At 37.8% G+C, this 24,291-nt stretch overlaps 1 pseudogene; it reads left to right on the forward strand.

Annotated features, from left to right (window-relative positions):
- Nucleotides 1-2,727: 2,727 nt before the first annotated feature.
- On the forward strand, nt 2,728-3,397 carry LOC101095187 (annotated as a pseudogene).
- Nucleotides 3,398-24,291: the final 20,894 nt, after the last annotated feature.

The following is a 24,291-nucleotide window of genomic DNA, read 5'->3' on the forward strand; positions in this document are numbered from 1 at the left end:
CCTTGCCATGGGGCCCCCTCACAATATAATAGCTTACTTCTCTCCAGCCCAGGAGAATCTGTCTCCAGAGTGCTAAAACAGAGTCCATTATAATCAAGGAAGTGATTATCCCATCACCTCTGCCATATAATGCAACCGAATTAAGGAAGTGACTTTCTCATCATAAAAACAGACCTCATTCATGCTCAAGAGAAGGAGATTATTTATGCAAAGCATGAATACCAGGGAATCTTGAGGGCCATCTTAGAATTCTATCTGCTGCAGTGTGTTCCCAGAAGCACATCCTGGGACAAGGATTGATATGAAAGTTATTTATGAAGAAGCTTTCCAAGAAAAAACAGCAAAGGAATGGGGAAGTGGGCAAAAATGTTAAGGGAGCCGAACAGGATGCCATTACTCAGCCAAGTCTCATGAGGGAGAACCTTAACTCAATTCCACCAGTGGGTTGCACCGTTTAGGTTACAACTAAGGGCTGTCCAGATCCAGAGTGAGGGACCTGGAGTACTATAACCCCGTCCCAACTGGCCATTGGTTTGGGGGCCATCTGCCAAGGATGTAAATTCCTAGACTTTTTGGGCATTTGCAGGCAAACTATACACTCACAGCCTAAAAGCAGCTTTCTGGCAAAACAATGCAGGTGCTGGCTGTCAGGAGTGAAAGCCTCTGGGGGTCAACATGAACAAAATGGCAAAGGGATCTGAAGAAATAGTAGGGGAATGTTAAAATCATCTGTTACATGACCTTTTGATAAACAACTTTTAAGTATCAAAATTACATCATTGTGTTGTAAAAGAAATTACACGAATGTAATAAATTGTTTAATGAAATTGTGTAGACTTCTGGTTTTGTCAAAATAATAAGCTAAGTTAATATGGATACCCCCCCACATACATACAATATAATACAGAAATGCAGAATAAATCTGAAAAGAAGCTGAAAATGATTCTTTAAACCTCTGTACGAAGCCTTGAACACACTCTCAACCTGAACATGCACAAAATCCACCAGAATCAGCACAGCAAAGGCTTTGAGGACTGAACCTCTGTAGACCACCAAGGAAGGTGCACAAACTGTGAAAACCAGAATAGCGCTGCAGAGTCTTTGAAAACTAAACTGACGTCTAAGCCCACAGAAACCAAGTCAGGACTTGAAATATAAGTCTCATGGTGTTAACTGCTTGCTTTTTAAAAAGAGAAGCAGCAGCAGCCGACCCCATTCTCCAGATTTTAACTGAGCCCCGAATCTCAAAACACAGTATTCAAAATGGCCAACATACAGTCCAAAATTATTCAACATGCAAAGAACTAGGAAAATCTAAACAACTGAAAGAAAGAGGCCATCAACACACACCAACACTAAGATGACCACAAATATTGGAATTATCAAACCAAAAAAAGCTATGGCAGTTATTATAGCCAGGCCACATGGAGTAAGGGCAAACAACTACCTAGAAACAAATGGAATTTAGGCATTTTCAGTAAAGAAATAGAAGCTACACAATAAGTACTAAGTGAAAATTCTAAAACTGAAAAATACAATAACAGATTTTTTTTAACTCAATAGACAGATCTCAGTAGTAGTACAGAGATAAGAGAGCCAGTAAACTTGAAGACAGATCAGTAGAAATTATCCAATCAGAATAACAAGGGGCGAAGGTTCAATAAGAAACAAAGCTGCATATTGGAACAATATCACAAGGTCTACTACTCATCCTCCTGGAGTCCCAGAAGGAGGGAAAAGAAAATGGTACCGACAAGTATATAAATAATGGCTGAAGATGCCCCAAATTTGGTGAAAGACATACATTTACAGATCCAAGAATCTCAGTAAACCAAAGAGGATACATTTAAAGAAAACCATGCCAAGACATATAATTAAAATGCTAAAAGCTTTACCCAATTCTGCTTTCCTCACCCTTCACAGGTATGTCTCCTGAAAACACCCCACCACAAACCTCCACATATAAATACCAGAGTCTCAGAGCCTGCTTTCTGGGGAATCCCACCTGTGATATAGCAAAATTAACTCTACCTCTAGAGAGGCAGAGGAGAGGATGGAATTTGAGACATGAATAGGAGAAAGTTTACAAGCTTAACCTGGGTATCTATTATATTATTTTACTTTTTGTATGTTTGAAATAGTTTACAATTTCGAAAAACATATGTATGTCTCCAGCAGACACTGTGATACATATCACAGTAATTTAAGCCAATTATTTCTGCCAGTCACATAGTAACTTCTAGAAAATCCACAGTATGCAATGTAGTTAATAATCTGGACCAAGGGTGGGGCGAAACTTTTAAATATTGAGATGTCAAGTGAAATTGTTTACATGTACTTAGCTAATTTTTTCTGAAAGTCGCTTGTAAAAAATATTTTTAAAGTCTAGAGAGAAAAATAACTCTGCAATAAAAACAAATATTCTATTCTTACAAGACCAAAATGATAGACTTTTCTAACAGAATTTCCTTTCATTAGGTTTTTTTTTAATATATGAAATTTATTGTCAAATTGGTTTCCATGCAACACCCAGTGCTCATCCCAAAAGGTGCCCTCCTCAATACCCATCACCCACCCTCCCCTCCCTCCCCCTTTCATTAGGTTTTTAATAGCAATTTGAAAGAAAGACAGTATCAAAAAGAGGTTTAGGCTGCCACTGACACCTCGGGTCCTGGCAATGTACACCCCTTGGGCCACACCAGTAGGCCAGCCTGTCCAGCCTTTACCATGCTGGTCAAAAAAGGCACCAAGTGCATCAAATACCTGATTTTTGGATTTAACTTCATTTTTCTGGCTTGCCAGGATTGTATTCCTTGCCATTGGACTTAGCTCTGAATCGACTTTGAGGCCAAGAGCATCTTGGAGCTGGAAATAATCATTCCAGCTTCTACACTGGAGTATATATTCTGATTGCAGCTGGTGCCCTCAGGATGCTGGTGCGGTTTCTCGGCTGCTAGGCTGCTGTGCAGGAGCCCCAGTGCATGCTGGGATTATTCTTTGGCTTCCTCTTGGTGACATTTGCCATTGAAATAGCTGCAGCCAGCTGGGATATTCCCACAAAGATGAGGTGATTAAGTCCAGGAGTTTTACAAGGATACCTACATCAAGCTGAAAACCAAGGACAAGCCCCAGCGGGATGCTAAAAGCCATCCACTCTGCATTGGACTACTGTGGTTTGGCTGGAGGAGTGGAACAATTTATCTCCGACATCTGCCCCCAAAAGGATTTACTCTCAAACATCCCAATGAAGCACTGCTCTGAGGCCATCAAAGAGGTCTTTGACAACAAATCCCACATCATCAGTGCATGGGCTTTGGGATTGCTGTGGTGATAATATCTGGAAGTCTTCAGTATGACCCTGTGCTGTGCTATCCACAGGAGCCAAGAGAGAATCTAGAGTCAGATTGTGCCCCTGAAAAGCAAAGTTTACCCCTGGAGGTGGGGGATTATTTCCTTGGGTGTTTTTTTTCCCCCGGGAGTCGGGGGGGGGATGCACTAACTTTAGTATTAATTCTGCATTTCTAAACCAAAAAAAAAATTATCCTATGTTTGTCTTTTTGATGCTTTGTTCAATACTGGTATTCACGGTAGCTTTGGTTTGTATTTTTTGGTTATTTGGTTTTGCTTATGTTAAGCAGAAATCCTGAAATGAAAGGTATCATATTTGCTATACTGTAGACAAAAGATATTGTACACAGAGAATTTTTTTACTTTAAATAGATTTTAAAATGTCTATCACATTTAATCAAGTTGTAACTTATGTTGAAGAAAATTTCATACATAATAAAAGATTATATGACAATTAAAAAGTTTATATTGCACTCTTCTTATATTATTTCATGTTATCAATAAAACGTCTTTAGTTATGAATCATCATGTTCCATGGCCACAATATGAAAATGAGCCATAATTTCACCCTTTCACTACTTTACATATTAGTCCTTGGAAATGTTCAAATTACAGGATGGCAAATCAAAAAACTGGTAGAGAAAACTGCTATCTTGAAACTTTACGGAAGTGAAAAAGCTGTTGGCCCTATGAATCATCAGGCGATAAATTCACCTTCTGCCTCCTCACCCTACTCACAGATTCCAAAACTAGCTGAGGACACTGGAAAGAGCCTGCTTAGTAAGAAATCTTTCTCTCTTTCTAATGTGTGCACATGCATGCACACGAGCACACACACACATACACACGTGTGGCTTCAAGTTCACAAGCCTGCCAGCAGAGTGGGTGTGGAGAAGGGAAAGGATCTCTAAAAGCCATATATATATGTTCCAAAAAAAAAAAAAACCCAAAAAACAAAACTGCCCACAAGGACTGAACTTCCAGGAGTACAGATATATGAAGGACAGAGTAAGTAAAATTCTGTGTTTGCAGAATAGATTAAACATCAAAAAGAAAAGAAGAGACCAAAAAGATATTCTCCTTAGAGTAAAATCTTTTGTTTAGTTATTTTTAATGCTTTCCCACAGAGAATAGAATATGAAACCAGGGAGCCCAATCTTATCTCAGAGAGAGAGCATTAAAGGGCATAAGAAAGAGGACTCAAGAGTTATTCAATGGACGAAAGATTGAAGAGCTTTGGTGGTATTTTTTTCCAGAGGACGACTTACACTACAGGAGCCTGAGGGAAAGAGTAAGAAGTCTTGGATAAAGGCTAAGACTGGTAAGCAAGTCTTGAGCTAAAAAAGAGGAATGGCCTTGTGGTAGTCAGCCAGAGGCAGTTTCAAGGGTTGCCATCTGCTTCTTGGTACTAGAGCTCTATCAGTGCTTGTTTCTAATCCTATGTCGGAAAAACAAGGCAATGTCACCAGATGAGATTCAGACTATCCAAGGAAACCAGACATGGTAGGTCTGTCAGCACTGGGTAAGTGACCACAATGTAAAGCATACTCTATCCAGATCTGCATGTCTTTATTAAGAAAACAAATTCCAAGTCTCTTGATTTCAAGGAGTTTCTTACCCTATACAGGAGAAAAGACATCTGTGTGGGGTAACAGATGATTTTTAAAAACCATAAGCTGATGTCTCCCATTAACTACTGCTGTGTAACATGTAAGAGTTAAGTACTTGAGGGAAGTAGAAGAAAGCAAGGATGGAAGAGATTCAGATGATGACCAGAATCAGAAAAAAGAACAATGGGAAACTATTTCCCGGAGGAGGGAAGTTTCACACATTTCTTATAAGTAATAGGTGTCATGGTTCCACAGAGAAGAGGAAGAGGAAGATAAAACAGACAAAAAATATTGTCACCTTCTAGAGTTCCAAGGCAGAAATGAGAAGAGTGTGCTTGAGGTTTTCCTGAAGCATTTACTAAGATGTATTCAAAACAAAACAAAACAAAATGCAATCAAAATGGGAAGCAGTTAGAGATTTAGCACAGATAGTTTTCCTTTGGCAAATGAATAAGAGACCTGAAAAGGGGCATGATTACAGCTTCAGGGGGAATTGCAGAGAATGGGTTAAAACTGTCAAGAACTATGAAGAGTCTGAGATTTTAATCTACTTGCAAGCCTACAAGTGAGCCTGCAGAAGTCATGAGCTCCTGCATCAGAGACAAAGGTCCTACTTTTTCATGGCACAACCAGCCACCTGCACATCAGTTTTGTTTTGGTTACCCCTACTCCCCAAATGCCACAGGGGTGATACAGAAGGGCTGGTGGATCCCGCACATACAGTAGGTTTGCATCACAGCTGAGGAATACTGAACTGAGGAAACCCAAATCTTCTATAATGAGCAGCAAGCAAGTCTGTCTGATCTTTGCTCCAATAGAAGGTATCATTTTATTATACTGGACAGTAAGCAAACCTGCATACTTGAAAAGATCATCCAGAACAAAAAGGCAGTTGGTCTTTCTGCTCACAAGATATTCAAAAATGCAAGAGACCTATAGAGAGTGGTCTCTGTACAAGTAGAGGATGGGAAGACCCTCAAAATGCATGCATAGGAAGTCAAGATGTCAGAGATGAAGGAATATAACAGAGCAGGAAATATAATAAGTGAGGAGAAAAGAACACAGCTTCTTTGCAGAAGAATCAGCAAAAATGTATTATGATCTAAAGGTCTGAATCTTTGGAACGGGTGTTGAAAGGAAAGAAGTAGGAAAGAAAGGATCCAACAAAACTACTCTGTATTGGTTAACTATTGCTACGTAGTAAATTACCTCAAAACATAATGACTCACAATAATAAACACCTATTATCTCACACAGTTTCATGGGTCGGGAATCTGGGGGCAGCTTAGCTGGCTGGTTCTGGTTCAGAGTCAGTCTAGAGGTTGGCTAAGGCTACAGTCACCTGAAGGCTTCACTGGGGCTGGCCGATCTGTTTCCACACTGATGATTCATTCACATGCCTGGCAAGTTAGCACTGGCTGTGGTCAAGAAGCCTCAGCACCTACCCCTCCCCAAGGAGCACATCATAACATGCAAGCCAGCTTCCCCAAGAGTGAGTGATCCAAGAGAAATCAAGAAAGAAGTCACAATGCTTTTTATGATTTAGTCTCAGAAGACACTAATGTTCTGATATTCTAGTCATTAGAAGCAAGTCACTAAGTCCAACTCACACTCAAGAGGAAGAGAATTGAGCTCACATCTTAAAGAGTACAGTAACAAAGACTTTATGGATACATTTTAAAACCACCACACATTCCAAGTGTATGTACTTGACACAATGAAGGAGCATATTATTAGTAAGCAATATATGATGTCGCCACTAGTAAGACTGTAGTTGAAGCAGACAGGTCCCAGAGTAGGGTGTGGGTAGGTGGGCTGCTTTTGGTGTGTTTAAGATAATATTCTAGAGAGGCAAAATTTCTAATTTGTTTCTTGGTTACAACGTATATTTTCTCAGGGCGCCTAGGTGGCTCAGTCGGTTAAGCATCTGACCGGTTCAGGCCATGATCTTGTGGTTTGTGGGTTTAAGCCCCGCATTGGGCTCTGTGCTGACAGCTCAGAGTCTGGAGACTGCTTCAGATTCTGGGTCTCCCTCCCCTTCCCCCCACTCAAAAATAAGTATTAAAAATTTTTAATGTATATTTCTCTTTCTTATCTCTTTTCCCTATCACTAGTACGTAGTTCTTTGTACATAGATAATCGCAGATTTTTTTTTGTTTTATTTTGATTCAGCTATAATGCAAGTTGATGTTCCCATAGCAATTTTTAAAAAGCAAGCACTGCTGTCCAGGCAGAGGGGAAAAATTGATCCAGATGCTGAGGAGAAAATTGCGTTGATCTCTAACAGAGATTTATTATACTGAGGTTACAATCTGTTCCTTTCAGAGTCACAGGGTTCTTGTGGTCAGGTTGAAGAGCCAAAACCCTCTAATCTATGGCAGAACTCAATTTCCTCCATGGATTTATCACTTCCTAATGTTTTGGCTTATTGCTTAATAGTGCCCTGATGATGAGATCTGTATGTATGCAGACAACTCTGTCAGTGCATCAGTGAGACTATAGTCAAGAACACCAGGTGGAATCCTATGACAATATCCCGGATATGAAATAATAAAGGCCTGAATGCAGGCAGTCATATTGAAAATAAAATAGAAGGGTAGGTTTCGAGAGAGTCCTGAGAGAGGATACTCAGAGCTTGGCAACCACTTTGAAGTAGGAGATGAGGGAAAGGAAAAATAGAGGAAAACTCAGATATGTCTGGTTAGTCCTGGATGGCCCAGGGCTTTGGCAGTTTTAGCCGTGAAAGTGTTTTGTCCTGGGAAACCCCTCGGTCCCAGGCACAGGTACATTTGAATGCCCTGTGATAGGAATACCATTAACTTAAATACACAACACAGGAGAAGGAATGCTTTTGCCGTGGAAAATAAATTCTGTATGGACACAGTGAATTTAAGACAACTGCAGAGGACACAAGGAAAAAAAAAACCAGAAATGCCTTTTTAGAGCCCAGTGAGAGGCTGGAGCTGGACATGGACAACTGTCAGGCATTCCATGAGAACTGATGTCAGTTCTCAGGAGATGAGAATCTCCTAGGGAGGCTTCTATAGTAAAAGGAAAAGGAGGGTGAGAAGAGGACTCAGGTTTGGGGCAGGGAAAGTGAGGGATGTGCATGCTCGTGGAGAAAGAGAACTCATCAAAGAAACTGAGAGGAAAGTGGGAAAAATAAGAGATGGTGATTGTCACAGAAACCAAGAAAAGAGGGAATTTTTTTACAAGATCCAAACGAAGGGCAAAAATGTCAAATGGTATAGAGAAGAATCCACTGGGTCCTGGAAATTGGGTCTGTTTCCTGTGGTGATGGGAAGGGAAGCAGACATTAGAGAGCAGTGCTAAGACTGTAGGGATCGCACCTGGGACCGGATAGCTCAGGGCGTCACATCCAGCAAATACATGCCCATTGGAGCCCCTGAGAACTGAGAGAGCAAAACCATGCACCATCACTTCCCACTCACTCTCTATTCCCAGGACCTGAGAAAACACTCAACCTTTACTGACAGCTTTATTTTAAAAACAACTCATATTTCTTGAAAACCTAGTATGTATCAGGCACTTGATATGCCTTATCTCATTTAATCCTACAGCAACTCAATCAGGAACTTATGAATATACATTATTTTGCTCCTCTTCAAGTTCTCTCCATTAAAATATATATATATATATATATATATATATATATATATATATATGTGTGTGTGTGTGTGTGTGTGTGTGTTTGTATATATATGTATATATACATATATATATATATATATATATATATATATATATATATATGTAATGGCAAAAACTGAATACTTTTCTACAATGCGCCCTGTTCCAAGAACATCCCCCTAGTCTTTGAGATTGTTCAGTATCTCTGAATCCTGAGTCTCCATTGTCTGCTTTGATTCCCAAGAATTAAATGAAATTTTTTTTCTTAAAAAAAATTGTTCAAGGGCGCCTGGGTAGCTCAGTCAGTTAAGCATCCGACTCTTGATTTTGACTCAGGTCATGATCTCATGGTTCATGAGATCAAGACCCACGTCAGGCTCTGTGATTCTCTCTCTTCCTCCCTCTCTCTCAAAATAAACAAACATTTTTTAAAAATAAAAATAGTTTTTAAGATACCTTTGAATTCTCTTATAATTTTCTGAGGCAAATAACCCCACCCACTTTATGCTAGCTAGCAGGTTAAGAAAGGCTACACTTCCATTTTTTCTAGAAGCATACTTAAACTCAATATGGGCATTCAAATACCCATAGCTCTGCAATATCATACTCACAACCTCTGCAATTAAATAGTTTGCTAATTGTTTTTGTTGGTAACTTCCATTTACCTACTAAATTGTCAACTTCTGGATGTCTGAAACCAAACATCATATTCTTCTCATTCCCTGCAATACCTTATAAATTATTGGGCACCACAGGCATTTATTAATATTTGATGGTTGAGTAGTAATACTCAGATGCAAAATAGTGACCAGAACACGCATGCACCCTCTCTGTGATAGTCTTCCTGATGTTTCTGGGCTGGGACACCAATATTTAACCATGTTAGTTTGAGCTCTTCTCACCAAATCAGTTCATTAGTCATAGAATTAATTTATACACTGGGGTGCCTGGGTGGCTCAGTCTGTTGAGCATCTGACTTCAGCTCAGGTCATGATCTCGTGGTTCATGAGTTCGAGCACTGAGTCAGGCTCTGTGCTGACAGCTCAGAGCCTGGAGCCTGCTTCAGATTCTGTGTCTCCCTCTCTCTCTGCCCGTCCCCTGCTCACACTCTCTCTCCCCAAAATAAATAAACATTAAAAAAAAATTTAACAAGACTTAAGTTATACACTAGTGGAAAATGGAAGCACACATAAACAAAAATGTACCATACGTGGTAATGGTCATAAAAGATAAAATGAATAAATACCCATAATATGAACTGGTATCATCTCAAAAACTTTACTGTTAAAGATTAATATAATTTATTTATGTTTACAGTTATAAAAGCTTCTGTGTACCTTTTCCCTATGATACTGGTCATAGAAATAATACCATATTCCCAAGTCAAGAAAAACTAAAACTCTCAAAGCTAGAACATATATAAGCAACTAATGAAACAGACTCCATTTTTCCCTCTCTGTATTACTGAAATTGAAAAAACTCCAGAGTTATCAATTCTTCTGTAAGACATGCAGGTCTAGGCTTGTATAACTACAATTTCTGCTAACTGGCCACAGGCTAGTATTTTCACACCTTTTTTGTACTAAATGGTTAGAACTGATCACTCCACCGGAAGCTGTCACTGAGACATCTTCATTTAAAAATCTTAATACATGCAGCAATAAGATTGAATTTTTACAATTTTTCCTGTTTTTTCGCATTTCAGTAAACTCTTACAAGTATGCCGTCCATTTTTCCCTTTTGTACAATTATGCACACATAAATACCTATTAAAATGACTGAATAAAATTTTATTCAATTTGTCACATAGAATCAGTATGTTTCTCGTCTGGACAATTCTTTGGATAATCAATCACCCGATTTTTTTTGTTAGGTGCTTCAGCTTGCTCACCTAACTTGGTAAAAAACCAGTTTGCTAAAAATAAAAGAGAAAGAAAAAAAGAAAAAACAAGTAAGGGAAGGGGGGGAGGAGGGCGGGGGAGGGAGGGAGTAAAACACCAAGCTTTGCTAATAAATAGTTCTCAGAAATATCAGCTCCCAATTTACTACTTGTACACAATGGGCCAGTTGGAACTTGCATGGTGATCCAATTTGCCACAGCTCTTGTTTTTAGTCTTTGTGGAGAAGCTGTGTGAGCACAGTGGGGGCCGCTCCCCCGCATCCCCTGAGTCAATCAGTGGGCTTTTGTTTCCTGCTGGTCAAAAATATCAGGTGGCTTTGAGAGTCTAATTATCAATGAAAAATTAAATTCAATACAGAAATGTAGCCACAAAACCCCTCTCCTCACCCTTCCTGCGCCCTCCCCACCCCAGGCATGTGATGGAGTATCACGTTATTCCTTAGGATTCCAAAAAGACAGCAAGGAAAAGAGGCTCCAGCCTGGGGAAGCAGGCAGAAGAGTAAGTGATTTATTTTAGCTTTCTCCTTTTTTGGTGGAGGACGGTTCTAATTACCATGGACATTCTGGAAATGAGAAGTGGGAGGGAGTTTCCTCTTAGAATTGCTAGGCCACATGTATCTCAACATTGCTTCATAAAATTTTCTGGCCACAGTTTCCAGCAGATATTGAATAAACAGAAATGAAAGAATATATACGTTATTTCGGATAACTCTAATTTACTTGATAAACCAAGTATGCTCTTTTCTGAAGCAGGGGAGGAGTTTACTGTTTATTAAAGTATATTCTTACCTCTTCTAAATTATCAACTTCTGAATTTCAGAATATTTTCTGATTTTCTGAATACCAACAACCTCTTCTGAATTTATTCCACTCAGTTTGGGAAACACAAAGTTGAAAAAAGCAAGCCTGTAACACTTTTAATTCAGGCTTCAAAGGTCAACATAGATACAGGTTCCTCACTTCATATTCTAAGTTAGCATAGAATTTGAGCCCACCAAATCCAAGTATGGTACAGCTTTAGTTTTGTGCACATATATTTTCTTTTAATCCTCTCATCTTAAAATAAAAAGTACTTTATTGATAGGTGATCAGTTAAGGTTATAGTTAAAATCCTACTCAAAATATACACTCTGACCAATCTTTCCTTTAAGATACTCCCCTGCCAAAATGAAACATTAAAGATAAATCCATTTGAAACAACCCTTTTCAAGGTGCTAAAATATTTCAATTGTAATGTCATCGTACATTATTTTCAAATCCCACAATAAGTATTATGGTTGATTCACAAATACCATTGAAGTGTGAAGTGTTGTTCCATATGAGGAACTATTAAGAGATGGTATCAATCTTGGGTTAAATATCTCTGGAGATTATTTAATAAGACAACACACCTTTCTCTATGAGCCCAAAAAGTATAAAAAGCCTTGAATATATCATTAGGTAAGTTTGGACTAGAAATTGCCACAGTGCTCCAAACTTCTTAAGATACCAGTTATATAATTGTCTGAATCTGTTTTCAGGATCACAAAGGCCCAATAACCAAATTACAGTTAAATCTGTCCAAGGACATTGTGGGAACTTGATCGTAAATATAATCATTGAAGAAACAAGAGGGGAATACTATTAAATCCATTACTATAACACGTGGATGTATACATTTTAATTTTTCATGTTTTAAATAAAACTTCCCATTTTTGCAAATATAAGTACTCAAAACAGAGAAGATAAATTCTTTTTGGTCTTTTAAGACTCTAACACTACTTTGAATAGGGAGACATTTTCTATATACTGAGGAATGTGTTATTGCTATTCATTTGAAACTTATTTTAAATGATCATATATAACTGAAGAATAGTCTATCTGTGAACATGGCATTATTAATAGAGCAGAACAGTTGTTTGGTGTTCTTTAGCTTTTATACATTTATCTGAGTTTTGCTATTTTATCTTAATACCTAAGACACAACATATATGCACATAGCAGTGTACCACATCAGAAACACGAACTTGGACAAGCGTCATTCTTTACAAATGAACACAAGGTAAAATTCTAACCATTAAAAACAATTAACACTCAGATATAATATAAGCAGAAGATTATTTTTTCAATCTGCTTCAAACCTATAACAACCAAAGACATCTCAAAGATTGTTGAGGCACCTGGGTGACTCAGTCAGCTAAGCAGCTGACTTCAGCTCAGGTCATGATCTCATGGTTTGTGAGTTGGAGCCCTGCATCGGGCTCTCTGCTGTCAGCACAGAGCCTACTTCGGATCCTCTATCCCCCTCTCTCTGTCCCTCCCCTGCTTGCCCTCTCTTTCTCTCTTTTTCTCTAAAATCAGTAAACATTTCTTTTAATCTTAAAAAAAAAAAAGATTGTGTTTCTGTCTTGATACATCTTTGTTGAACTTGGCTTAACTAAATGGGTACAAATAACCTTTTCTCATCTCATTCATTCTCTCAGACTCTACTGAATAAAATCAACTTTATCATTAAAATTACTTGGCTGCATAGAATATTATCCTTTTCCTTTTAATGGATTCTTCATTGCCTTCCTGGAGTTTTTTTCTTTAAGTAAAAATACGATTTTACTTAAAATTGAAAAGTATTATAATATTACATATCTATTAGTATAAATGGCATGCTTTACATTAAGATAAAACTTAACCAACATAAATGAGGATCTCTCTTTTTTCTTTTTTTAATGTTTATTTATTTTTGAAGGAGAGAGAGACAGAGTGTGAGCGGGGGAGCAGGCAGAGAGAGAGAGAGAGATACAGAATCTGAAGCAGGCTCCAGGCTATGAGCTGTCAGCATAGAGCCCGATGCGGGGCTCAAACCCACAAACCGCGAGATCATGACCTGAGCCGAAGTCAGACGCTCAACCAACTGAGCCACGCAGGCGCCCCAGTGAGGATCTCTTTAAGTGAGATATAAGGTAGGGGTAAGCACTTTATGCAAATTCATCTCAGGTTTTCTAGTCTTCCTGACACCCAGAATCTTCTAAAAAAAAGAAGCTGCATAGGCTATTTAAAGTTGCATCATGCGTCTTAAATGATAAATTATTAAAGGACTTAATGGACAATGCATTAGAAAGAAAACAGGGAAATTACAGAATAATTTAATGTTGCAAAGAAACAGAACAACTTGCAGGACATTAAACACTCTATTTTGACGTGGAATGCCTGAAGCTAAAGCAATTAAAGCCGCAAAATACTGCTGGCTGACATGATGTGTCTGTAAATTTGTCATTCATTGGCAAAGGTTTGTACCAATCACTAGGAATGTTCACAGTAAAATGATCCATGTACCATAAAATGCTTTCAGTGAAGTTCTCTAAAAATGTAGTCTTGTCTCATTTCAGGTATCTGATCCTTTATGCACTGTAAATTTTTGGTTTAATGAAAGAATATTCTATGGAAATGACCTTACGATTGAGGATTAGTTCCTGACATACTACTTACATCTATGTTTATTTCATAAAGGAGAGAGGTCGTTTTTGACACACCCCACAGCAGGAAAAGAAAATACAAGCTGGAACTTGACATTATATTGAATTTGGTTATGTTTTTCCCTCTATCTCCCAAAGAAGGCCTATATCAAACTCTAGAAACAGCGTCTAACAGGGCCATACTGAATTCTAGCCAGTGACCTGATTTATCCCAGCTTAGAAATAGTGGTATTCTCCCACAGGAGGTAGGAGACAAAACACACAGTAATCCCTGAAAGGTACTGTTGCTATGGAAGAGAAGGGGATGCCTGCTGAGACTGAAAGTCACAGAGTATCTGGGCAGTTGAGAAAATGTAGGCCCATCCTCGACTGCCAAAGCCTGAAGACTCTCTTTGCCAAGACTCCCTGGTCATTTGGCATCGCAGAGAAACACTGGACAGAACCCCAGCAGAAGATATAAGGAGACCAGACACAGTTTCATATTCATCTATCAGTGCTCTCCAATTATCCTTTCAAATTAGATGAACCAGTAATAAACTAGGAGCTAAGACAGCGTTTTAATAAATACCAAAAATTACTTCATGATAAAATATAGTCAAAATAGTTGGTGAATGCCAACTCTTACATTTCTTAGACATTTCACCAATAAATTTTATTTAATTTTCCCAAAGTCTATGAATGGGAGACATCTTTCTCTTTCTCTCTCCATATATACATATACATGCATATATATATAATTTTATATATTCATACCATATACTTATATTGCATACATACACATACATAAATGTATTGTATATATATATAATATTTTTTAGAAAGAAGCTAGCTCATAAGATTTCACAGCTCCAATTTCCCTTTCTAAAATCTTATATTCGAGCCTTTCTTTGCTGCTATAGAAAAGAAATAGGGGATTAATATGTTTTGGAGAAAAATCCTCATAAACCACAGGCTCCATTTCATAAATAAGAAACTGTACAGGAGATTCTGATCTGCCAAACATTTAATATTTTACGCATTAACATTGTGTTGGAAATCCCAATCACACTTCAATATTATGCCTAAATTAAACAAATTAGAAATTTAAATTTATATATGCAGATACTAAAAAGGAAAAAAAAATCCTGATTCTAGAGTTTAATCCTGACAGCCTCATACATAATTTACAAGACAAGAATGTTAGTTTGCAGGAGCTCAATAAACCTTTATTGAGCATCTCTGACAGTCACTAAGGGAATTTTTTTAATGTGCATTGTATGTTCTCAAAAGGCTTAGTCTAAGGAGAAAGACAAGTAATCAAATATACAAAATAACAGCAGAAGTACTAAATGGAGGCTAAAATGGATTTTAAAAAGAAGAAAGAGTAGAAAGAGCAGGAGGAGAAAGGAAACAAAGAAAGCAGAGAAAAGACACTGACATAGAGAAGGCAAAGTGTAGAATGACTCCAGAAATTGACTCAAGCCCCATTCCATGTATTCGTGCAGGAATCTATCCGGCTCTGCCCCTTGCTGTCCACAACCAACACTTTCACAGTGGTTGAGGAGTATGTAAGTCTCACCGAGGTATGCACCATGTGCACACTAATAAGTATTAGGATCTACTTCTTTCCTAGAGTTATAACTTAGAAAAGGGATAGATAGTCTTGAAGTTTATATTCCAGCAAGACAATTTCTAAGTTGAAAAGGTGATAACACATTTTGATGTTTCACAAACAGTAAATATGAATCGTAGCGATGCTAGATAGCGTGAGTCAATTTGAGCACCCTAAGAAATAAAATAATTCTAAAATAATCTCCAACTTTGAACAGCAATAACCATAGGTTTTTCTTTAATTTGGAAACTTAAAGAATATTCTAATGTTGTTTTTCCTAAGCCTTAATACAGTAGGAGGGAGTTGAAATGTGGTCTTCTTTGTTGTAGACATGTTGTATCTATGATGTGCAATATTAATCCCATTTGTACCATAAAAAGTATGATCCACTTGAGCCTCAGTCTCTTGTGAATTATGAATCATTGTAGTACTCTGAGGATAGTTGTCATGTGTCTAAAGTTCCTATTTGTTTCTTCAATCTTTTCTTCAAATACCTTGGTACTGAAAGCATCTAGGAAATTTGAAGCCCCATATGAAATACATTAATGAATTCTTCCCACATATTCTTCAGTCTTTCCATAAGGACCAGGAGATCCCCAAATGAAATAATACTAGTTCCATTTTATACCTCAGAAGGAAAGGCTACTTATTCCAGTCTTATTCCTTCGGTAAGTAGCTAAAATACCCAATTAATAGGGTTTAACCGTCAGACAGAATTTGTTTTCAGAATAATGAAAATGTGTTGTCATTACATTTTTATTCCCTTGTGTGTGTTTTTTGAGATGTGATTCATTATAACTTATTTTAGCTGTTCTGTTTTCTAATTCTTCATATTTTCACATCTTTTCCAACAAAATAATAATACATAAATAATACCTGACAAGATTTTACAGATTATTCTCTATTGCTATGCTTTTGTTCTCCAAGCATCTTAAAATATGGGTGCAGTAAAATCCAAAGAGAAACTAGACGTGAGCTTTCTTACATGAAAAAGCATCCTTTTTCTCTCTTCTGCCACACGCATTTCAGATTCCAGTTAACAGTGCATTAAGCAATACAGAATAGTAATTTTGAGCCCAAACATCATGCCAAATACTTCCAGTGCAAAATAGTTGCTAAACGTAGCTTCATTTTGAAAGTCACTGTTTTCATTAACAGTGTCTTCCAACAGCCTTGTTTCAATAGTACTACTATTAACCATGAAATTTAGCTGCTTCTGTTTACTCTTTGAATTATATGTATTAAATTGCCAACTCAATTTATTTTCCCGGTTGTCATTACCCTGTTAAGAGTATTGTTAATAAGCTAAAGGTCTCTCTATTCCTTTTCTTAGCTTATGTAGCTGCCTGAATTTACTTACCAATACAATTTAGAATATAGGATCCAATGGAAAGTAGAGTCAATTCCTGACATGGGCCTTCACTCCTATCCCTATTAAAGAGGCTCACTGTTAGAAAAGAGTTGGGAAAGGAGTATGCTGTGCATTTCTCTACTTGCTACACATGATCAGCAACAATTAAGTCTAGTGAGTCAAATAACTACTTTGGAACTATGAAAAAAATGGAAGTTGAATAAAAAGTAGGCCAGTGGTACACTTAGTTCAAGAATAAGCTGATGTCCTATAGCTGGTACAATTTTATCAGTGCTGTCTTCTTATTGACATCTACAAGCTGTTAGCCAAAAACCACCTGAAAATTAAAATTAGATTTTTTTAGGGGCGCCTGGGTTGTTCAGTCGGTTAAGTGTCCAACTTCGGCTCAGGTCATGATCTCGCGGTCCGTGAGTTTGAGCTTTTCATCGGGCTCTGTGCTGACAGCTCAGAGCCTGGAGCCTGTTTCAGATTCTGTGTCTCCCTCTCTCTCTGACCCTCCCCCCGTTCATGCTCTGTCTCTCTCTGTCTCAAAAATAAATAAACTTTAAAAAAAATTTTAATAAAAAAAATTACATCTTTTTAAATTTTGCACTATATCACCAACAGTTAACAGTGTTAACAAATACTCATTGTGCCCCTATGGTTATGCTAGGTACTTGAAACACAATGAAAGATCAGATATGCTTCTTCCCTTCAGGAAATATATATCAACTTGCAAACATCTCTTGGATAGAATATTTTTAATTAATTGGTGACTTCACATTCAATTGTATAAACTTTTTTTGGTTCCTACTTTAGCATAGGCCTTGACCTAAGGATTGGAGACAAAAAGACATATATAACACATACTGAGGATAACATTAGATGTTAATTCACTAGTTATGATCACGAAGTATGTACAGATTAATGTTCTTGATAACCATCCAGAATTTTGAAACCAGTGCTTAGAGAGAGATGTGATGGCACTTTTCTTTAATTAGAGACTTTGAGTGTTGTGTTTCATTATTCCCTTACCAATCCACAAGGAATATTTCATATCTTGCTAAGGAAAACTACCATTAAGAACTTTCTTTTTTTTTTTAAGTTTATTTATTTATTTTGAGAGAGACAGAGACAGTGCAAGTTGGGGAGGGGCAGAGAGGGAGGGAGAGAGAGAATTCCAAGCAGGATCCATGCTGTCAGCACAGAACCCGATGTGGGGCTTGAACCCATAAAACTATGAGATCATGACCTGAGCTGAAACCAAGAGTCAGACGCTTAACTGACTAAGCCACCCAGGCACCCCTACCATTAAGAACTTTCAAAGGTAAAGACCAATATCTCTCATCCTAGAATGCAACTGGAAAGTAAACTTCAAGGGTAAAGCTATCAGCTGGAAAATTAGTTGAGATAAGTGTTTATGTACATACTGTGTATTTATAGTAGGAGGAAACCTTTCCTTAACGAGGAAGTATGCAAAGTTTTACAACACTGGTGTTAAGTTGTAGGGGATTCCTAAAATGTTGCAGCAGATACAACTCAGCCAATTTTTAAAAAACATGAAATTGATAAGGCAGTGAAACAGATTCTCACCCATGTCACATGATGGGTTCTCTTAAACAGATTCACTTTCATATAATTATAGAAGGGCCAATCTTAGTAGACCGCAAGCCAATCACAGTCCTTCTCTCTCTAGGGAATATAGAATAAAGCTGCCAAAAGCCAAAAGTTGAGTTTTCTATAGATGTGGCCAAGTTGCCATGTAAGCAGTGGGAGTGCATGTCTTTCCTAAAACTAACATCACAAATATATGTGGTTAAGATACCTCAAAAATCTGCTCTATGCATAATGCCCCACACCATATATACTCTTAGAACAATCTTGAGAAACTCTAACAGTCACTCCACTGCTATCTTAGACTACAGTCACTCGAAGAGGCTCCTAGTGAAAGATAACATTTGTCCAAAAAAGAATTTTTTTCAAGTATGATATATGTTATATTTCCAGCTTTCATCCAAATAAAAGTGTCATTCTATCCTTTGAGTGATGAGGAACTATACAGTCACGAAATTCTTTCTGCCCATGGAGCAAGTTAAGCCAGAAAAAGGGCGGGACGGGGGATGGGAAGAAGGTTAATAAATATGGACTGAGGGACAAGACTAAACATTGTTTTTCTAGGTCAATTGTTCTAAGTTTGTTTTTTTTTTTTAATTTTTTTTTTCAATGTTTATTTATTTTTGGGACAGAGAGAGACAGAGCGTGAACGGGGGAGGGGCAGAGAGAGAGGGAGACACACAGAATTGGAAACAGGCTCCAGGCTCCGAGCCATCAGCCCAGAGCCTGACGCGGGGCTCGAACTCCCGGACCGCGAGATCGTGACCTGGCTGAAGTCCGACGCTCAACCGACTGCGCCACCCAGGTGCCCCTCTAAGTTTGTTTTTAAAGGCCTATCCGCATTGCTTTGAAGAACACCATCTGACTCTCAGTATATTCCAAACACAGAACAAGAATTTTGATTATATCAGGGTCTAACTATATAACAATAGAAAATATGCAAACCAATTGAATTAAGCTTTCTTTTAAAATGTTAAATTTTCAATTTAAGGGGATATATTAAAGACATATTTCTGTGTCTTTTCTAAACACTCCTTATTCATATCACCAATGCATTAAGAATTATTGTGACTCTTATAGACCATATAGAAATCATTCTATAATGAATACAATCCCTCATCTCCAAAACCAATTTTTTTTTCAAGTAAGCTTTACCCCCAACATGGAACTTGAATTCATGATCCCAAGATCAAGAACCACATGCTCGACTGAGTGAGCCATTCAGCCAAGCACCACCCCACAATATTTCTTTAAATGCATATTTTTAACACAAGCATCTTGGACTGGAAAACTGACTACAGAGAAAGAGGGGTTTTTGTTTGTCTTGTTTTGTTTTTAACATCATAGCATTTTGACTCGTAAAGCCTAAGGTATTATCTTTTTGTTATGCCAATATGGGGAAGTAAAGAAACATTTACATTATGGGCTCTGTGCTACAATGAAAGACATGTACTCTAGACTACAAAACAGAAGAACCATGATTTGATCTTCCCCATAACTAAGCATGTTAGAGAGAGTGCCTCAAAATGGGTTTTAATTAAGTTTTGTTCCATAAAGTATTTTGAGTCAACAGAGTGATAAACTGATATTTCACATTACCCATGTAACTCCAAATAGAGTTTTCAAATCTGAACTCCATGTAGAAATCAACCGCAAAGCATTTCAGCATTTTCAAACACTTAAAAGTGCCACAAAATTTTCGTGGACGTTGAAATCTTTTCTATCCATCACAGACTTGTATAGATATTTATACAGGAGAATAAGGCTAAGTGCAGATACGCAAATCAGTGCAAGTTGGCCTATATAGATAAAGAGATGCTTGTGTTTGCATATGGAGATTCATGAAAATTAGGGGGAAAAAACGTCAAAACTAAATAAATATTTAATATGTCAGCACCTGTCATATAGTTTTTTGTGTGTGTGCTTTACTACTATTGACTAGCAGTAGTCCTGCTACTCTAACCAACTTCATTAAAGAATAAAAGAAAAGTAATAAGTCATTTCACACTCTGTCTGACCATTATACAATAATAGCAAGATTTCATGCAAGGGTACAACATTATGCCCATCTGCAATCACAGTCTCTTTGCAAAAATCTCAATTCACACTTCACATGCAGCTAACCTTGTTACCATCCCTTCCTAAATCCATCAGTGTTGCAGCTGCACGTCTTCACAGCCCAACATCTTAAAATTCATCACTTTGGCACCTTAGCATCACTATAGGTCAAGATAAAGAATCCAACCAAGAATAATTAAAGGGCACCCAGATGTTTAGTTTACTTATCTCAAGCCTTTCCTTTAACATATGTGAATTGCCTATGTGTACTATTTCTTTCATATTTTTAAGATATGTGCAATGTGATTATTTTAAGGGTATGAGACCTGGTACAATACATTTCAGACTTTTTTTTTTTTTTACAAGTATAGTTCTTTGTAGTTGAAATTTGAACAAGAGGCGTGATAATGAGTAGGTTGAGGGAAGGAAAGGTGTTATCTCATTAAGGTAATTACTAAGACATCCCCACCATTATATCGGTTTGAAAATGTGGCAATTAAAGCGCCCTACATGGGCTCCTGGAGACAAGAGAACAAGACAGTTCTCTTGGAACTTCTATGTTACGGTTAATGTGTGTCATGTAAATGAAAGGGTAGACTACTGCTATTTCCTTCTTTTCCTTAAGGCCCACCCCCACCCTCAAATTTCTTTGTGGGTTATGTTTCTTTTTTCTTTTTTCTTTAACCTGAATTTAGTTCTGATGAAAAGTGCCAGATTGACAGTCCTAGAAGGCAAAGCCTTCTATTTACCCACAGAATAGTTGGAGCACAGAAAACAGTAAGGCAAGATAGGCAGGCAACATGCTACCAACCTAAATCAGAAGAGACCTAACCTCTTCCTCCCTCTTCAGCCAGGCAAGTCTCCTTCCGTGATAAGAAGGCTGCCAAATTCATACCCAAAGTCAGGGAATCTCAAAACACATATAAAAAAATGGTGAGTGGTGTTCTTAGCTTACTTTGCCACAACATATACAGGCTAACTCAAGTTGCTTTCAATTCACTAAGGCTGAATTTGCACTATTCACTGTAACCACTACCTTTGGTCAGGGGTAATCCATTTCCCCTTTTGAGATGATCATCTTGCTATTTCATTGCTTCCACTACCCTAAACAAGATAAATAATAAATGTGATACAGCAAATAACATATAGGACCTGATCTCCAAGATCTTGCTTTCATGCTCATTCAAGCATTATTTATCTCAAATTAAGGAAAGCAATTTGAACGTCCAGCTATTGAAGAAGAGTTGACTGGATTATGACATATTTATGGAAGAGAATACATATATCAAGTATGATACTTACAAAAAGTTTAAAATAATACAGAGAAACACTTGTACTACATGGGAAACACATAAATGATATCCCAGATGAAATAGATCACAACTATATAAAAATTCACGGCAAAAATCTACAAATAACAAATCAAATATTAGTAGTGGCTTTCTTTGAGTGATAAAAGATGGACTTTTTCTCTTCTCTTGACTCTTCAGCATTTTATAATTTTTTACAGTGAACATGCATTACTTTTTCAATAGGAAAGTTATTTTAATAATCTTTACAAAACATCCCAAGTTTCTTTTGCAGTAGGATTTGACCACATAAATTTAACTCCATTAAAATTGAAAGTCAAGAAGTATCTGAAAACGCAAGATCTGTAATCTTGTAGTATCTCTTTCCTTAACCTTTATCTTCACAGAAAAAAAGTGGGAGAAGGGGTAGGGGTGGAAAGAAAAAAAACTAACCATAGAAAGAACTAAAGCTTAGTATAGGTATTAAACTAGATGACCTTTGAGATTCCTTCCAACCTTGGGTTTCCATCAAGATCAGTTCTGCTTAAAATCCAATTACCTATTAATGTGGGTGTTGGAAAAGATCTTTTTGCCAAGTTTCTGAACAGAACCAAGTTAAAGTCATGCTCCCCTTACGGGACTAAATCATTCATAGGATTAAAAAAAAAAAAAAAAAAAAAGCCTGTAAAACATGTTGCCAAATAAAGTCAACGCCCTGAAACGCCAGGGAGGTATGAAACACCACTGTTAATAAGAAACGTTTTGAATAGTTGGGTTTTTTTTAAGTCCTGTTCCAAAAACAGTAATATGCAATAAATTTACAAGCCTAATTCAACTTTTCAGCATTGACATCCTTCAATAGCAATGCTTGGTCCATCACCTTCGCCCCTTAAAAACATCCCAGACATATAAAATGGCAAAGCAAAAATCAGAGGATAAAAGCTGAGTGAGAATGGCGGGCAGAATAGACTCTACGAACCTACGCCTTTTTAAAAGTGTCCAGGCAGGCCAGGGCTTTCCGCTCTGGAATTCACTCACCTGACGCTCCTCACCAGATTCCTGGCCAGCATGTCTATTACCAATTCCTGAAATGAAAGTAGTCGTTATTGCTTTACTAAACGGGGTGGGAAAGTCTTGGTGTTTATATAAATTCTAATCGAATCCTACCCTAATAAATATCTTCGTGGGAGGACTTTCCACAAGTGAAACTAACTGTACCTTCTTTGGGGATAATTGGGCCACAGGACGCATGGTAACATGTGCAGAGCTGCATAATGTCAACCCTTAGGCACCGTCAGGGGCGAAAGGTTTAAACCAAAAATGGTAACAAGAGAGAAGGTGACGAAAGAAATAACAAGTTTGGGCCGGGTCTCTGCAGCCAGGCCGACCCGGGAAAACACCCGGGGACTAAATGACTAGCAAAGAGTAAGCAGAGTCAAAGGAAACCCGGAAACCCAAGTGATTGGGCAGCTGCTTTCTTTCCTGCACTCTGAGTGGACACGGGTGGGAGGGGGAGGGCAGCAGAAGACTGACACGTGATGGGAATGGGTGGAGCTATCTCCAGCTGCAAACAATTGGTTCTTGATAATAGGCTATAACATAAATCTAGAGAATAACGTGGAGGATTCCAAAATACGGATTGCCAGAAATTTCTAAAGCAATCCGGAAAAGAAGAAAGACAAAATTAGACATCCCATGCCTGCATTTATTCATTTGGGCTTAATGTGACTTTCTGGTTAAATCTATTGATGCATAGCAATGAAAGATTATGTGACAATTATACATTTATTTACATATGAGTATATTTCATGTAATCCCACAATGTGGTCACTCAAGTCTCGTGAGGAAGTAGGAGTCTCTTTGAAATCCTCTTAACTGAAACGATTTGGTAAGCTTCCATTACTAGAACAGTTTGTGGGGAGGGGGTACTTGGGTGGCTCAGTCAGTTAAGCCTGGGACTTCGGCTCAGGTCATGATCACAGTTTGTGGGTTCAAGCCCCATGTTAGGCTCTGTGCTGACAGCTCAGAGCCTAGAGCCTGCTTCTAATTTTGTATCTCCCTCTTTCTCCACTCCTCCCCTGCTCATGCTCTGTCTCTCTTTCAAAAATAATAAACATTAAAAATAAAACAAAATAGAATAGTTTGTAGGAAATGGAACAGGGGAATAACAATGTGAGGTTTTGTTTTGTTTGGTTTTGTTTTGTTCTGTTTTCAGTGGACAACTCTCTTTGTTGATATCTAGGCTAGGATTTTCCTGCCCAATGACCTGCAGATGCCCAGCTTGGGGAAGTAGGAGGTGATGCAAGAGGAAGTTGGGCAATCAGCTCCTTCAGTCTATTAGCAAACATCATTTGATCTTTCAGAAATTATGACATGCCAATTTTCTCAAATGAGAACTATTAGAAAATCAAAATCTTTGAATTAGATTAT

This window comes from Felis catus, chromosome C1 (assembly GCF_018350175.1).
Source record: "Felis catus isolate Fca126 chromosome C1, F.catus_Fca126_mat1.0, whole genome shotgun sequence".
NCBI lineage: Eukaryota > Metazoa > Chordata > Mammalia > Carnivora > Felidae > Felis > Felis catus.